This window comes from Mustela erminea, chromosome X (genome assembly GCF_009829155.1).
Source record: "Mustela erminea isolate mMusErm1 chromosome X, mMusErm1.Pri, whole genome shotgun sequence".
Classification (NCBI taxonomy): domain Eukaryota; kingdom Metazoa; phylum Chordata; class Mammalia; order Carnivora; family Mustelidae; genus Mustela; species Mustela erminea.
In genome coordinates this window covers 70,879,463-70,898,954 of record NC_045635.1, presented here as the reverse complement: position 1 = coordinate 70,898,954, position 19,492 = coordinate 70,879,463, and the positions used below count along the sequence as shown (strand labels likewise).

At 36.6% G+C, this 19,492-nt stretch overlaps 1 pseudogene; it reads left to right on the top strand.

The window, feature by feature from the left end:
- Positions 1-18,775: 18,775 nt before the first annotated feature.
- On the top strand, positions 18,776-19,238 carry LOC116582293 (annotated as a pseudogene).
- The last annotated feature ends 254 nt before the right edge of the window (positions 19,239-19,492 follow it).

Genomic DNA, 19,492 nt, shown 5'->3' with positions numbered 1-19,492 from the left:
AACATAGTATTAGAAGTCCTAGCAACAGCAATCAGACAACAAAGAGAAAGAAAAGGTATCCAAGTTGGCAATGAAGAAGTAAAACTCTCTCTCTTCGCAGATGACATGATTCTTTATATGGAAAACCCAAAAGACTCCACCCCCAAAGTACTAGAACTCATACAGCAATTCAGCAATGTGACAGGATACAAAGTCAATGTACAGAAATCAGTGGCATTCTTATACACTAACAGTAAAAATACAGAAAGGGAAATTAGAGAATCGATTCCATTTACTATAGCACCAAGAACCATAAGATACCTGGGAATAAACCTAACCAAAGAAGTAAAGGAGCTGTACTCAAGGAACTACAGAACACTCATGAAAGAAATTGAAGAAGACACAAAAAGATGGAAGACCATCCCATTCTCTTGGATCGGAAGAATAAACATTGTTAAAATGTCTATACTGCCTAGAGCATTCTATACTTTTAGTGCTATTCCAATCAAAATTCCAACGGTATTCTTCAAAGAGCTGGAGCAAATAATCCAAAAATTTTTATGGAATCAGAAGAGACCCTGAATTGCTAAGGAGATGTCGAAAAACAAAAATAAACCTGGGGGCATCACGTTACCTGATTTCAAACTTTATTACAAAGCTGTGATCACCAAAACAGCATGGCACTGGCATAAAATCAGACACATAGACCAGTGGGACAGAGTAGAGAGCCCAGATATGGACCCTCAACTCTATGGTCAATTAATCTTTGACAAAACAGGAAAAAATATACAGTGGAAAAAAGACAGTCTCTTCAATAAATGGTGCTGGGAAAACTGGACAGCTATATGTAGAAGAATGAAACTTGACCATTCTCTTACACCATACACAAAGATAAACTCAAAATGAATAAAAGACCTCAATGTGAGACAGGAATCCGTCAGAATCCTAGAGTAGAACATAGGCAGTAACCTCTTCAATATCAGCCACAGCAACTTCTTTCAAGATATGTCTCCAAAGGCAAAGGAAACAAAAATGAAAATAAACTTTTGGGACTTCATCAAAATCAAAAGCTTCTGCACAACAAAGGAAACAGTCAAAAAAAACAAAGAGGCCACCCACGGAATGGGAGAAGATATTTGCAAATGACAGTACAGACAAAAAGTTTGATATCCAGGATCTATAATGATCCTGGATATCAACACACACAAAACAGACAATCATATCAAAAAATGGGCAGAAGATATGAACAGACACTTCTCCAATGAAGACATTCAAATGGCTATCAGACACATGAAAAAATATTCATCATCCCTAGCCCTCAGGGAGATTCAAATTAAAACCACATTGAGATGTCACCTTACACCAGTTAGAATGGCCAAAATTAGCAAGACAGGAAACAACATGTGTTGGAGGGGATGTGGAGAAATGGGAACCCTCTTTCAATGTTGGTGGGAATGCAAGTTGGTGCAGCCACTTTGGAGAACAGCGTGGAGATTCCTCAAGAAATTAAAAATAGAACTTCCCTATGACCCTGCCATTGCACTCCTGGGTATTTACCCCAAAGATACAGATGTAGTGAAAAGAAGGGCCATCTGTATCCCAGTGTTTATAGCAGCCATGGCCACGGTCACCAAACTGTGGAAAGAACCAAGATGCCCTTCAACAGACAAATGGATAAGGAAAATGTGGTCCATATACACTTTGGAGTATTATGCCTCCATCAGAAAGAATGAATACCCAACTTTTGTAGCAACATGGACGGGACTGGAAGAGATTATGCTGAGTGAAATAAGTCAAGCAGAGAGAGTCAATTATCATATGGTTTCACTTATTTGTGGAGCATAACAAATAGCATGGAGGACATGGGGAGTTAGAGAGGAGAAGGGAGTTGGGGAAAATTGGAAGGGGAGGTGAATCATGAGAGACTATGGACTCTGAAAAACAATCTGAGGGGTTTGAAGTGGCAGAGGGGTGGGAGCTTGGGGTACCAGGTGGTGGGTATTATAGAGGGCACAGATTGCATGGGGCACTGGGTGTGGTGAAAAAATAATGAATACTGTTATGCTGAAAATAAATTTAAAAAATAATCAGAATTTTTTAAAAAATGAATGAGAATATTTATATATCTATTTAAGAGACAGTCAATGGATGAGTATGCCCATAATACTGAATAATGTTTTTCACAACATTTGATACTACGTTCTTTTTTACATTTCTTGTGTGTATTATATTACGAACGTAATACATATTCATTTTAGGTATTCTAGAAAATGTAGATGGTATAAAGAAAAACAGAACCACTTGCAGTCCCCATATTCCAATAATATCATTGTTACCATCTTAGCATATTTCATTCCAGTCTTTTCTTCTTCATATTACATATATTCAGCAAAATTGGGATTATTCTGAATATGCTTTTATATGTCCTGCATTTTTTTCTTGTAATATATTGAGAGCATTCCTATCTAATCATTTGTCACCAAGGTATTTTACTGTCAATTACATTTGGACTTAAAGAGTCCATATATACAATGGAATATCACTCAGTCATCAGAAAGGATGAATACTTACAATTTATATCGACATGGATGGAACTGGAGGAGATTATGTTAAGTGAAATAAGTCAAGCAGAGAAAGACAACTATCATATGGTTTCACTTATTTGTGGAACATAAGGAATAACATGGAAGACATTAGGGGAAGGAAGGGAAAACTGAAGGGGGGGGAAATCAGATGGGAAGATGAACTATGAGAGACTATGGACTCCAGGAAACAAACTGAGAGTTTCAGAAGGGAGAGGGTTGGGGGCCTGGGTTAGTCCAGTAATAGGTATTAAGGAGGGCACAGATTGCATGGAGCACTGGGAGATATATGCAAAAAATGAATCATGGAACACTACATCAAAAACTAATGATGTACTGTATGGTGACTAACATAACATAATAAAAAAATTAAGATTAAAAAATTCTAAAAATTTATATGAGAAAAAAATAAATTCTTCTGATTAAAATACATCTGCTCTGGAGAATTAATAAGTATCTGCTTTACATAAATACTATATTTCTTACCTTAGATTTTGTTTATTTAAATACAATTAGAAAAGGTATAGTACATCATTAGTCTTTTATATAATTTTCAATGATTCATTAGTTGAATATAGCACCAAGTGCTCATCATATCACATGCCCTCGTTAATTCCCATCACCCATTTTCCCATCCCCCTACCCACCTCCCTTTTTTCAACACTGTTTGTTTCCTGGAGTCAGGAGTCTTCATATGGTTTAAAACAGATGATGTTATTTATTTATCCTCACAGTAATAAAGTTTCTCTAATTTGGTTGCAAGTTACAAGATACTTCTTAATACTTTGACTCCAATAATTTTTTTTCACCTATACTAGTAAGCTATTCTAAACTTTAAAAATAAAACCAATATCATTTTTAGGTGTGAAAATCTAATATTGCATAAACCAATAGGTACTTCAGTAATAATTTTTTGAAGCAAGTTGGAATCCAATTATAATTTTTTTCTAAAGACTATGACTGATTTTTATTATTATTTATTTATATTTTAATGTAAGTATAATTATCATATAGTGTTATATTAGTTTCAGGTATACAACATAAATATTCAACAATTCTAGGCATTTACTCAGTGCTCGTCATAAAAAGTATACTATTAATCCCCTTCACCTATTTCAACTATCTTCCCACTGACCTTCCCTCTGGCAACCACCAGTCTCTTCTCTATATTTAAGAGCCTGGTTTTTTTGTGTGTGTGGTTATTTTGGGGTTCTTTTTTTGTTTTGTTTTGTTTTTTGTTGTCGTTGTTTGTCTCTTTATTTATTTGTCAATTTGTTTCTTAAATTCCACATATGCATGAAATCAAATGGTGTTTTTCTTTCACTGACTGACTTATCCCATTTAGCATTATAGTCTCTTGATCTATCCATGTTGTTGTAAATGATAAGTCCTTGTTCTTTTTATGGTTGAGTAATATTCCACCACACACACCCATACACACACACCACCTATTCTATATCCATTCATCTATAGATAGACAACTGGGTTGCTTCCATATCTTAGCCATTATAAATAATGTTATAATAAAGATAAAGAATGAATGGGTCAACCAAGAATTCAAAGAGGAAATTTTTTAAAATATATGAAGGCAAATAAAAATGAAAACACACTGGTCCAAAATCTTTGGGAGGCATTAAAAGCTGTTCCATGAGGAGAGATTGTAGAAATACAAACCTACCTAGAGAAAAAAATCAAATAAACAACCTAACCTTACACCCAAAAGAGCTAGAAAATGAAGAAAACCCAAATCCAGTAGAATGAAGGAAATAAGAAAAAATACAGCAGAAATAAATGGAATAGAGGCCAAAAAATTCAAATGAACAGATCAATGAAACCAGGATCTGGCTCTTTGAAAAGATCAATGAAACATAAAGCTTTAGCCAGACTGATTACAGGGTGGAGGGGAGAGAGAGACAGAGACCGAGAGAGAGAGAGAGAGAGAGAGAGAGAGAGAGGCATGAAATAAATAAAATCAGTAATAAAAAAGGAGAGATAATAAAACACCACCACAGAAATACAAAAGGTTGTTAAGAGAATATTTTGAAAAATTATATGCCAACCTAGAAGAAATGGGTAAATTCCCTATGAACATATAAACCCCCAAAACTGAATCAGGAAGAAATAGAAACTTTTAACAGACCAATTATTAACAATGAAATGGAATCAGTAATGAAAATACTCCCAACGAACAACTATAGGACAAGATGGATTCACAGGAGAATTCTACCAAACCTTTAAAGAAGAATCAATAACTAGTCTTTTCAAACTATTATAAAAACTAAGAAGGAAGGAAAGAATCCAGCTCGTTGTATGAGGCTAGACTTGTCCTAATAACAGAACCAGGTAAAGACACTAAAAAAAAAAAGAGAGAGAGAGAGAGAAAGAGAGAGAGAGAAATATAGCCCCATGTCTCTTATGAACATAGATGCAAAGTCCTCAATAAAATACTAGCAAACTGCATCCAACAATACATTTTTTAAAAAATCATTCACCATGATCAAGTGGGATTTATTCCTGGGATGCAAGGAATTTACAAATCAGTCAACATGATACATCACCTCAACAAGAGAAAGAAAAAAAAATGATTATTTCAATAGACGCATAAAGAGCATTTGACAAAGTACAACAACAATTCGTGATAAAAGCCCCTAAAAGGTAGGTTTAGAGGGAACATACCTTAACATAAAGAAGGCCAGATATGAAAAATCCACAGCTAACATCAGATTCACTGGTGAAAAAACAAGAGCTTTTACTCTAAGATCAGGAACAAGACAAGGATGTCCACTCATCACTTTTATTCAGCATGGTACTGGAAGTCTTAGTCACAGCAGTCAGACAACAAAAAGAAAGAAAATGTATCCAAATCAATAAGAAAGAAGTTAAACTTTCACAATTTGTAGATGACATACTATGTATAGAAAGCCCTAAAGACTACACACATGCATACACATACACACACACACACACACACACACAAACCTACTAGACTTGATAAATGAATTCAGTAAACTCACAGGTTGCAAAATTAGTATACAGAAATCTGTTGCATTTATATACACTAACAATGAAGTAGCAAAAAGAGAAATTAAGAAAACGATCCCATTTATACTTGCACCAAAAATAATAAATACTGTGTTATAGTGAAATCATAGTGTTCTGTTTCAGACAGTTTGAGAAGTTTGGCAAATTTTGCCAATTCTGGATTTTGCTGTGAAAAAAACCTATTTTTGTAATAAAATGGAAATACATTGATAGAAGAAGAATCAATGTATTTCCATTTTATTACATGATGCACCAAGACTATCATAATCAAGTGACTTCCCTTGTGATCTAAGCCATATAAAACTAACATTTCCCAATACCTAGGTCATTCCCAGTTAAAAGATCTTTAGACAGGCTTATTAATTTCTTCAAGCTGTTAGGAGACCATTCAATGTATGGTTTCAATAATGTAGGAACTGATATCAATAATGCATATTAGCTTAAATTAGATAGAACATAATTCTGAGACCCAAGTTTGACCTCCATTCAGATTATTTACTTATAGAAAGAGAAAAAAATCCTTCAATGACAGAGCTACCATGTACCTGTATTTGTAATCTTGTCTTGCAGTCTGTCACTTATAACTGAGGACCAGTTGGAAAGCATAAGAGATACAGTCAAATTCTATGTTGCTTAAGTGGCATAAAATAATGGATGTTAGGGAGGTTACCCCATCCATTTCTACCCCCTACCATGACTCTGTTAGAAGTTTATTAGCAATAATTCCTTGAGGATAATTTTATATACAATTTTATAATTCATAAAAATTTAAATTATTCTATGATATATTCATTACCATACCTTTATCAACTGCATTATTTTACAAAATTGAGTTAAAATCAGGACACTGAGAGAAGGGTAGTTGGTAAGGTGGGTGATTAAAACTGAAGAGGAATAAATATAGAACTTCTAGAAGTCTTAAGGGAGGACTAACAATGGGAGACACTAAATGGATGATAGGCAGGAGTGAAGGAATTTAAGAGTCAAATCTGGAAGGTTAAATGCATGTATGGTAGTGTAGTGCATGGGGTTGGGGTAGAATATTCTGATAGTTAAGTCATGGGTTCAAATATTTTAACACCATCTGAAAGGTCTTAGGCAAGTTGTTTGAACTGTTTCAGTTTCTTTGCAAAATATAATGATTGTGCCTATCTCATAGTGCTATTGTGAGGAATAAGATAACCGACCATACAGTGCTTAGCACAGTGCCTAGCACAAAGTAAATGCTTGGTAACTGTTAGTCAATGCTATTACCATTACTTGCAGAAAAGCAGATTGAAAGGAACCAAAGACAATTTCCACTTACCAATTTTGCCCTGGACAGAAATGGCTTAATGCGAAGATTTAAATGAAAATCAAAACACAGCTCAAAATAATTTCAACTACATTTAGTATCTTACTAGCAGGGTTGTCACATTAAAGAGCAGCGCCAAAATTAACAAAACAGGAAACAACATGTGTTGGAGAGGATGTGGAGAAAGGGGAACCCTCTTACACTGTTGGTGGGAATGCAAGTTGGTGCAGCCTCTTTGGAGAACAGTGTGGAGATTCCTCAAGAAATTAAAAATAGAGCTTCCCTATGACCCTGCAATTGCACTCCTGCGTATTTACCCCAAGGATACAGATGTCGTGAAAAGAAGGGCCATCTGTACCCCAATGTTTATAGCAGCAATGGGCATGGTCGCCAAACTATGGAAAGAACCAAGATGTCCTTCAACGGACGAATGGATAAGGAAAATGTGGTTCATATACACTTTGGAGTATTATGCCTCCATCAGAAAGGATGAACACCCAACTTTTGTAGCAACATGGACGGGACTGGAAGAGATTATGCTGAGTGAAATAAGTCAAGCAGAGAGAGTCAGTTATCATATGGTTTCACTTATTTGTGGAGCATAACAAGTATCATGGAGGACAAGGGGTGTTAGAGAGGAGAAGGGAGTTGGGGTAAATTGGAAGGGGAGGTGAATCACGAGAGACTATGGACTCTGAAAAACAATCTGAGGGGTTTGAAGTGGTGGGGGGGTGGGAGGTTGGGGTACCAGGTGGTGGGTATTATAGAGGGCACGGATTGCATGGGGCACTGGGTGTGGTGAAAAAATAATGAATACTATTTTTCTGAAAATAAATAAATTGATAGCTGTAATTAAAAAAAAACCTGTGGGAGTTATAGTGAGGGATTTATCTAATTGGAAGGAAGTAAGGGTTTCCCTTTTAATAAATGGATTTCCGACTCAAAAAAAAAAATCACAGGATTAGCTATTTTTGTGACTGTTTTTATTTTGGTGACCACAAACGTGATTAGTTAAATAAAGTAAGCTCTACAAAAAAAAAAAAAAAAAAAAAAGGCAGCGCAATTTTATTGGTATGCCTTTAATGGTCTTATTACTGCCTTAAGAGTTAATTGCCCTTCCTCACTATCAAAGAGCTGCCATGGGAACTGGAACAAATCAGATACATTATTTTGGATTGAATAAAATATTGATAGTGTGTAACAATATATCCACTCTTATTGATTCCATTATTTGTATAAGTACTGTTTTATAATCTTATGGGAACCACTCATTGTGGAAAAAGATATTGCTTTAGTCAGTCATTTTACTGTTTTTATATCAAATGTTTATTTCCAGCTTAATTTATGTGCATGCAGGTAAATTTCTGACACTTACCTTTGAAATTCCCTGCAGAAATTTTAGATAACTTGCTTTGTTTTGGCTTATCTTTAGTTTCCAATCAAGTGAAACAAGGAACAAATTATTGATACATGCAAGGATTTGGATGAACCTCAAAGATATTATGGTAAGTAAAGGAAACCAGACACAAAACGCTACATACTGTATGGTATTTTTTCAAAATCTACTAATGTACATGGTAGAGAAATTACATAAAGACTTCAGTGGATTTATTTTCTTGTATCTCCTCATAAATTTTCGTATTCATTTTCCATTTTTAAAAATACTAGCATATATTTTTAACTGGAAAAGCAGCAATGAAAACCATCCCTAAAGGTTAAGACATAAAAGGCAAGTGACCTTAGGTCTACTCAGAAAAGAAACAGTAACCCATTTGGGTACAGATGTTTGGTGGAAACAAGGAAGAAAACAAAGCTTGGGTGGAAGAATTTAGAAAACCTTAGAACCAAGACAATATCAAGGTCAGAATGTAATAAAGCAACTTATCCAGTGATTAATGTTTCTCTTCACCTTAATTAGAACATTACAAAATTCCAGACTTCTGTTCTTTTTTTGTTTTTGGCCTTTTCTAGTAGAAACATTTTTAGTAGAAGGGACTGAAATTTGAGATGGAAAGTTTCTGGATCCTAAAACCTATGTCTCAACATCTTTCTCCAATAAGATACACTCTAGTGTGGTAGAGAAGAAAGAGCACTGGCTATGTGATTTTGCTCAAACTGCTGTAAATTCTTTGAGCCTTAATTTCTTCATCTGTGAAATATAAATAATAATGCCTTCTCTGATTGCCTCTCACAGGGGTTGTGAGAATCAAATAAACTAGTTTTAAAAGCATTTTATAGCTTACAAAGCTCAACACTAATGCAAATGATTAACATCTTTTAATAAAGTACTCATTCATTGTCTATATATTTCACACTATATAGGTTCTGAGGGTCATATGGAAAGGGGTATTTCCCCTGGCTTCCAGGACCTTGGCATACTTCGAAACATTAGTTTAAATGGATAAAATGCAACAAATGACAGCATACAATTGAGGGTTAAATGACAGGGTGTGATTGCTAACAGGTTGGTAGAGGGTTGCTTGGAGGGGACCTAAATAAGGGGTAGTTGTTGAAAGAAACTTTGTGTAAAAAGGTAAGTTTGATTTGGTTGAATCCAATAAAGTATTCATCCCTGATGGCTACCAATAAATGTTGTGGGGAAATATATATATATAATTTGTCTTCAGAAGTTTAAAAATTGTTCTCAAATATTTTCCTAGCTTACCATATGCATTATCCATTACATATCTGTCACTTGAAAAGTTATTTAATTTCTGTTTGAACATGTTTATACTTTCTGTCTGCATTCGTATAACTAATATTTATTGAATTCATTTTAATGTGCCAGGCATTGTGCTAGGTGATAGGCCTATGACCTCTTGGAACAAGTTCAATTAATTTAATGTCTCACGTGCAGGTTTATACAGTGCTAGAGCTGAAGAAAACCTTAGAGTTTCTGCAGATCAAATTTCTCATTGTATAGAGAAAGGAAATGGTGCTCAAATAGATAACATCACCTACCCAAGATCTCACAAATAATAAGGGCAAAGCTAGGACATGATCTTAGGTCTCCTCTTCCCCAGGTCACTGTGCTTTCCATCAAGTGCAGCTAATACAGTCACACTTGGCTTTCTCATTTGCCATTGTTTCTCATATAATTTCTCTTTAGCAACTTCAAAGTGGAACAAAGGCTGACTGATGTGCTAGAGTTGGGATATTCTTGAATCTCCATTACTCTTTAAGCCATAATGTGGCAGGGAAATATTTTAGAACTAAATATTTTTAAACATTTTTTATCATTATAAAAGTGACTTGCCCAAGGTCCAAGAGTTAGACAAGAACGGAGGAGCCAGTATATAACCCAGTGATCTTATGTTTACTGTCATAAACTCTTTGCATCAAACACCTACATGCTAAACAGTCATTTGGGTAACGATGACATTCACACATTTATTTATTTATTTTTTCATTCACACATTTAGTAGCATTTAGTAGTAGGGTTTTTTTTAACACTTCCCAGAAACAAAATGTAATCATAGTATACAATGCTTAGAAAGCAGACTTTCACACATTATATCTTAAGGGCTGGAGGATTTTAGTCTTTTACCAGAATATAATACAAGAGCAAACCAAGGAAAGCATATACATAATTTTAAGAATTAATACAACACTCTGTATACAATAGTCACTCAAAAATGCTTATTGATGGTGATATCTTATTCAAAAAATAGTAATACTATAGACAAAATCCACTGCCTCAATTTTGGTATAGACCTTCAGACTTGAAAGACTTTAAATAGCTTTGAGAAGGAATAAAATAAAGGGAAGAAGGGCAAGATGGTGGAGAAGTAGGAGACCCTGTTTAAACTGGTCCCCTAAAGTGAGCTAAATATCTACCAGAACACTCTGAACACCCATGAAATCAGCCTGAGATGTAAGATTATACACTTCTGGATCTCTCTGGGGGCAGAAGCTCATCAGTGGAGAGGTAAAATGGAGTGGGAACACTTGAACTGATATCAGAGGATATCAGGGAGAGGGAGCCACCAGAAGTGACCCATTGGAAAGTAATACCACAATATGAGAGTTCCCTGTGGTTGGGGTCCAGCATTAACTTGGAGACTGGTTAACAGCACTCAAACAGAACAGAGGGTCTTAAGGGGCAACTGGTGGAATGGGGAAGCCACAGGCATGGACCTAAGCTCACAATCCCACGGCAGTCACAGCTGGTGCCCACTCATGTCTGAAAGAGCCCTGCTCAGGCTCCTGCTGGAGGACCCTGAGCCCCCAGCCTTCTGAGACCTGCGTTGCAGGGTCTGAAAGCACCCAGCATGTGCATGGACTCCAAACAGCAGTCCTGGCAAAGGCAGCCACTGTAAGCGGGCTCCCTGGACCAATATTGGGGGTGCAGAGACAAGCGGGGACCTTGGGTCACCACTGAGACAGCGGCTGGGGGTGTGCACCATCTGTGGAAGGTAGTGAGGTTCAACAGAGTTTGCAGAGGGGGAGTCTGTGTGTTCTGGATGACCCAGAGGGGAGCACACTGAGGCTTCTCTCTGAGGCAGAGGTCTGGGTATGGAGAGTTTACTTTACACTAACCCTCCAAAAAGCCGCAAAAAGCCACCAAAGAAGAAAATCTCCAGGGAACAAAATCCTGAAAAACCATTTTCCACAGAACCCAGCCCCTTGATAGGGTCAGAGCAACTCAGCCCAAGCAAGATTGACTGAAAAACAATGTAGCAGGCCCCGCCACTAGAAGATAAACCAAAAGAATGAAAGGACGATAATCATAGGTCCCCATAAAACTGTAAACCTCAACATCAGCAGAAAACAATACATTAACCTCTCAGTACTTCCTCCAAACCTACATATGTCGTAGATACAACTGGTTTTTATTCATTCTTGCGATTATTCTATTATTTTCTTAACCTACTTACCATTACAACTAGATGTTCAATACAACATATACCATAATAACTTTTTTATTTGAACTTTCTTCATACATATACTTGTTTTTTTTTCTTATAGATAGATATAGATATATGGATATAAGCTTCAAGGTAATCCTTTTCCCCTATTCAATACTACTCCTATATATAAACCGTTTTTATTGCTTTGTATCTTTGCAAAGTTGAGTTCTGTAACAAAAGATAACAAGATAAACCCAGAAAGAACTGAAATAAACTTCCTCACCCACATTGAGGATTTATAAACACCTTCCCATCTTATTCTTCTGTCAGTGTTTCTGTGTATTTGTTTTTGTTTCTGTACTATATAAATCTTATTTTAGAGATTCATTTTGGCTCAGTTTTATTTTTTTTTCTTTTGCTTTTGTCAGTCTTTTTGTTTATTCATTTTTGTTTATGTTCCTTATAAATCCTACTTTGGGGGCTCATTTTGGCTGTGTTTTTTTCTTTTTTCTTTCTCTTTTTCTCTTTTTTCTTTTTTCTTTCTTTTTAGTGGTGACTTCTGAATGCTGCGAAACTTTCCAAGGTGCATGTTCCCTGGACTGTGGTTGATATATTCAGCTGTACATCCCCACAAACACCTCTCATTGAAATGATTAGAAAGAGGAACACCCAGCAGAGGAAAACTTCAGAGACAGTGCCCTCTCCATCAGAGACTATTGGATATGGACATAAACAGTATGTTGGAAAGGGAATTCAGGGTAACAATTATCTAGGCAATGCCTATGTTGGAGAAAACCATTAGTGACAACATCGAATCTCTAAGGGCAGAAGTGAGAGTTGATCTGGCAGAAGTTAAAAATTCTATCAAAGAGGGCGCCTGGGTGGCTCAGTGAGTTAAGCCTCTGCCTTCAGCTCAGGTCATGATCTTGGGGTCCTGGGATGGAATCCTGCATCAGGCTCCTTGCTTGGCAGGGAATCTGCTTCCTCCTCTCCTCCTCCTCTCTCTCTCTGCCTGCCTCTCTGCCTACTTGTGATCTTTCTCTGTCAAATAAATAAATTAAATCTTCTTTAAAAAATGCTATCAATGAGATCCAATCTAATCTAAATACTCTAACAGCTAGGGTAACAGAGGTAGAAGATCAAATTAGTAATCTGGAAGACAAACTAATAGAAAAGAAGGATCAGGAGGAGGCCTCGAACAAACAGCTTAGAAGCCATGAAAATTGAATTAGGGAAATAAATGATGCCATGAAACATCCCAATGTCAGAATTGTTGGGATCCCTGAGGAGGTGGAGAGAGAAAAGATGGGAAGATATAGTTGAACAAATACTGGATGAAAAATTTCCTAATCTGGGGAATGGAACAAGTGTTCACGTCCTGGAGACAGAAAGGACACCCCCAAAATCAACGAGTCTAGAAAGTCTTCCAGGTACACAGTTGTGAAATTCATGAAACATAAATTCATAGAGAATGTCTTGAAGGACAGTTAAGGGGAAGAGATTCCTTAACTACAGAGTAAGGGCCATGAGAATAACATCAGACCTGTCCACAGAAACATGGCAAGCCAGAAAGGCAGGATAAGAACACTTTTTCCAGAAAGACTGACATTCAGAGTGGATGGAGAGTTAAAGAGCTTCTGAGACCAGCAAAGTTTAAAAGATTATGTGACCACCGAGCTGGGACTACAAGAAATATTAAGAGGGGTTCTATAAAATAAGAAAGAACCCAAGAGTGACATAGAACAGAAATTTACAGAGACAATCTATAGAAACAAGGACTTCACAGGCAACATGATGTCAATAAAAACTTATCTTTCAATAATCACTCTCAATGTGAACAGCCTAAATGCTTCCATAAAATTCACAGGGTTTCAGACTGGATAAAACGTCCATATATTGCTTACAAGACATACATTTGGAACCTAAAGATATATCCAGACTGAAAGTGAAGGGATGGAGAAGCAACATTCATGCCAACAGGCCTCAAAAGAAAGCTGGGCTAGTGATTCTCATATCAGATAAATTAGATTTTCATCTAAAGACTGTAGTCAGTAATACAGAAGGACACTACATCATTCATAAATGGTCCATCCACCAAGAATAAAAAAAAACAATTGTAAATATTTATGCACCCCAATATAGGAGAGCCAACTATGTAAGCCAACTGTTAATCAAAATAAAGAGTCATATCAATATGAATATATTAATTGTAGGTAATCTTAACATGCCACTCTCAGCAACAGACAGATCATCTAAGCAGAAAATCAACAAAGAAACAAGAGCTTTGAATGACACATTAGGCCAGATAGAACTCATAGGTTTATATAAAACATCCCAACCTAAAACAACAGAATACTCATTCTTCTTGAGTGTACACGGCACTTTCTCCAGAAGAGACCACATACTGGGTCACAAATTAGGCTCAACTAATATGAAAAGACTGAGAATATTACCTGCATATTCTCAGACCTCAATGCTTTGAAACTGGAACTCAACCACAAGAAAAAGTTTGGAAGGAATTCAAACAAATGGAAGCTAAAGACCATCCTGCTTAAGAATGTTTGGGTCGGGGCACCTGGGTGGCTCAGTGGGTTAAGCCTCTGCCTTTAGCTCAGGTCATGATTTCAGGGTCCTGAGATCGAGCCCCACATCAGGCTCTCTGCTCAGCAGAAAGCCTGCTTCCCTCTCTCTGCCTGCCTTTCTGCCTGCTTGTGATCTCTCTGTCAAATAAATAGATAAAATATTTTTAAAAAAAGGAATTTTTAGGTCAACCAGGAAACCAAAGAAGAACTTAAACAATTCATGGAAACCAATGAGAATGAAGACACATCAGTACAAAACCTATGGGATTCGGCAAAGGTGATCCTAAGGGGGGAATACATAGCCATGAAGCCTCACTCAAAAAACAAAAACAAAACAAAACAAAACAAACAAACAAACAAAAAAACCAAAACAAAAAATGGAAAAATCCCAAATACACAAACTCTCTTTACACCTTAAAGAACTGGAAAATGAACAAGTTAAGCTAACCCACACACAAGAAGGGTAATAATTAAAATTACAACAGAGATCAATGCGTAAAAACTAGAGATATAGTAGAACACATCAGTGAAACTAGAAGCTGGTTCTTTGAAGGAATTAATAAGATCAATAAACCACTGGCAAAACTAATCCAAAAGAAAAGAGAGAGGACCCAAATTAATAAAATTATAAATGAAAAGAGAGAGATCACAACTAACACCAAGGAAATAGAAACAAACATCAGAAATTACTATTAACCAGTATATGCCAATAAGTTAAGCAACCTAGTCAAAACAGATGCATTCCTGGAAACATATAAACTTCCAAGACTGAAAAAGAAATTGACAACCTAAATAGACCAATGTCTAGTAATGAGATTGAAGCAGTGATCCGAAAACCTCCCAAAAAACAAGAGCCCAGGAACTGACCTGGGCTGTTGAACTATTCCCCTGAACTGACCCCCAGGATTCCCTGGGGAATGTTACCAAACATTCAAAGGAGAAATAATACCTATTATCCTGAAGTGTTTCAAAAAACAGAAACAGAAGGAAAAGTTCCAGACTCTTTCTTTGAGGCCAGAATCACTTTGATCTCCAAACCAGTTAAAGACCTCATCAAAAAGGAGAATTTCAGACCAATATCCCTGATGATATGGATGCCAAGATTCTCAATAAGATCCCAACTAATAGGATCCAACAGTACATTAAAAAGATTATCCACCATGACCAGATGGGATTTATCCATGGGATGCAAGGGTGGTTCAACATTTGCAATCAATCAATGTGATAAAACAAATCAATAAGAGAAGAGAGAAGAACCAATGGTGTTCACAGTTGATGCAGAAAAAGTATTTGACAAGATATAGCATCCGTTCCTGATTAAAGCTCTTCAAAGTGTAGGGATGGAAGAAACATTCCTCAACTTCGTAAAATCTATCTATGAAAAACCCACAGCGAATATAATTCTCAGTGGGGAAAAGCTGACAGCCTTTCCTTTTAGATCAGGAACATGACAAGGATATCCACTCTCACCACTGTTGTTCAACATAGTACCAGAAGTCCTAGAAACAGCAGTTAGGAAAAAAAAAAAAAAAGAAGAAGGTATTCAAATTGACAAAGGAGTCAAACTTTCTCTCTTCACAGATGACATGATACTTTATATGGAAAACCCAAAAGACTCTGTCCCCAAACTACTAGAACTCATACAGTAATTCAGTAGTGTGGCAAGATACACAATCAATGTGTAGAAATCAGTTGCTTTCTTATACACTAACAACGAAAATATAGAAAGGGAAATTAGAGAATTGATTCCATTTACTATAGCACCAAGAACCATAAGATACTGGGAAATAAACCTAACCAAAGAGGTAAAGGATCTCTACTCGAGGAACTGCAGAACACTCATGGAAGAAATTGAAGAAGACACAGAAAGATGGAATAGCATTCCATGCACATTGGAATAAAAAACATTGTTAAAATGTCTGTACTGCCCAGAGCAATCTATATTTTCAATGACATTCAGATCAAAATCCACAGGATTTTTTCAAAGTGCTTGAAGAAACAATCCTAAAATTTGTATGGAACCAGAAAAGACCCCAAATCACTAAGGAAATATTGAAAAAGAACAACAAATCTGGCAGCATCACGTTACCTGATTTCAAGCTTTTCTACAAAGCTGTGATCACCACCAAGACAGCATGGTACTGGCACAAAAACAGACACATAAACCAATGGAACAGAGTACAGAGCACAGATATGGACCCTCAGTTCTATGGTTAAATAATCTTCAACAAAGGAGGAAAAAATATCCAATGGAAAAAAGAGAGTCTCTTCAATAAATGATGCTGGGAGAATTGGACAGCTATGTATAGAAGAATGAAACTTGACCATTCTCTTACACCAAACACAAAGATAATCTCTAAATAGATGAAAGACCTCAACATGAGGTAGTAATCTATCAGAATCCTAGAGAACTTAGGCAGTAACCTCTTTGACATCAGCCACAGCAACTTATTTCAAGACATGTCTCCAGAGGCAAAGGAAACAAAAGCGAAAATGAATTTTTGGGACTTCATCAAGATAAAAAGCTGCAGCACAGCAAAGGAAACAGTCCACAAAACAAAGAGGCAACCCACGGAATGGGAGAAGATATTTGCAAATGACACTACAGACAAGGGGCTTATATCCAAGATCTATAAAGAACACCTCAAACTCAACACTCAAAATTCAAATAATCAAGTCAAAAAATGGGCAGAAGGCATGAACAGACACTTTTCCAAAGATGACATACAAATGGCTAACAGACATATGAAAAAATGTTCATCATAATTAGCCATCAGGGAAATTGAAATCAAAACCATACTGAGATACCACCTTATGCCAGTTAGAATGGCCAAAATCAACAAGGCAGTAAACAACAACTGTTGGAGAGGATGTGGAGAAAGGGGAACCCTCTTACACTGTTGGTGGGAATGCAAGTTGGTGCAGCCACTTTGGAAAACAGTGAGGACATTCCTTAAGAATTTAAAAACAGAGCTACCTATGACCCTGCAATTGCACTACCAAAGATACAGATGTAGTGAAAAGAAGGGCCATCTGTACCACAATTTTCATAGCAACAATGGCCACAGTCCCCAGACTGTGCAATGAGCCAAGATGTTCTTCAACGGATGGGTGGGTAAAGAAGATATGGTCCATATACACTATGGAGTATTATGCCTCCATCAGAAAGGATGAATACCCAACTTTTGTATCAACATGGACGAGACTGGAAGAGATTATGCTAAGTGAAATGAGTCAAGCAGAGAGACTCAATTATCATATGGTTTCACTTACTTGTGGAGCATAAAGAATAACATGGAGGACATTAGAAGAAGGAAAGGAAAAGTGAATTGGGGGAAATCGGGGGGGGTGGAGATGAACCATGAAAGACTGTGGACTCTGTGAAACAAACTGAGGGTTTTGGAAGGGAGGTGGGTGGGGGGTAGAGTGAGCTTGGTGGTGGGTATTGGGGAGGCACGTATTGTATGGAGCACTGGGTGTGGTGTATAAACAATGAATCATGGAACACTGAAAAAATTAAATTAAAAGAAAAGAAAAGAAGATAAAAGCCTTTAAACAGTTTCAGCCTATGTTCAACTCAAGGATGGATTTCTGCCTCACCTTGAGGTCTTTTACCCATTTCGAGTTTATCTTTGTGTATGGTGTAAGAGAATGGTTGAGTTTCATTCTTCTATACATAGCTGTCCAATTTTCCCAGCACAGTTTATTGAAGAGACTGTCTTTTTTCCATTGAATATTTTTTCCTGCTTTGTCGAAGTTTATTTGACCATAGAGTTGAGGGTCCATATCTGGGCTCTCCACTCCATTCCACTGGTCCATATGTCTGTTTTTGTGCCAGTACCATGCTGTCTTGGTGATCACAGCTTTGTAGTAAATCTTGAAATCAGACAACATGATGCTCCCGGTTTTGTTTTTCTTTTTCAACATTTCCTTAACAATTCAGTGTCTCTTCTGGTTCTATACAAATTTTAGGATTGTTTGCTCCAGCTCTTTAAAAAAATGCTGGTGGAATTTTGATAGGGGTGCCATTGAAAGTATAGATTGCTCTAGGCAATATGGACATTTTAAGATTGTTTTTTCTTCCAATCCATGACCACGGAATGGTCCTCCCTCTTTTTGTGTCTTCGATTTCTTTCATGAGTGTTCTGTAGTTCCTCAAGTACAGATCCTTTACCTCTTTGGTTAGGTTTATTCCCAGATATCTTACGGTTCTTGGTGCCATAGTAAATGGAATTGATTCTCTAATTTCCCTTTCTATATTTTCGTTGTTAGTGCATAAGAAAGCAACTGATTCAGATCAATGTTTAAGTCAACAAAGAAATCCTTTCAAATATCACTGGCATTTTTTCTGCCTGTTTCCTGCAAAGGTGGCTCTGGCTGCACTAAGCTTGTTGAGAACAACCTGCTCCTGCTAAGCTAGTGTATCTGTCAACTCCAGCCACTGTCATGATCATCTACAGGGACCTCATCAGTCATGATGAGATGTTCTCCAATATCTACAAAATCCCAGATGGGCTGTGTCTGGAGGTGGAGGAGAAGATGGTCTTTAGAACTGAGGGTAAACTTGATTACTTGCTCATGGTGCAAATGCCTCTACTGAAGTCCCAGAGAGTAAGGGTACCACAAGCACACTAATTTACAGGAAACCAGCTTTACAAAAAAAGCCTACAGCAATTACATCAAAGATTACATGAAGTTAATCAAAGGCAAACTTGAAGAACAGAAGTTAGAAAGAGTAAAACATTTTATGACAGGGGCTGTACACCCTTAATAATTTCAAAAATGACAAATTCCCTATAGGTGAAAACATGAATCCAGATGACATGTTGCTCTGCTGAGCTACCAGGAGGATGGTATGATCCCATATATTATTTTTTTAAAGGATGGTTTATAAATGGAAAAATATTAATGAATTTGACGATTACTTTAGATGTATCACCTATTGTCGTTACTGGCTTCTGTTCTTCATCCACAAAACACCAGGACTTAGAAAAATGGGACTGATGTCATCTTGAGTTCTTCACTTATTTTGACCTTAGTTTTTAAAAGATTTTATTTGATTTAATTAATTTATTTGTTTATTTTAAATATTTTATTTATTTGAAAGAAAAAGAGAGACAGAGCATGCATGAGCACAGGGATGGGGGTAGGGGCATAGGGAAA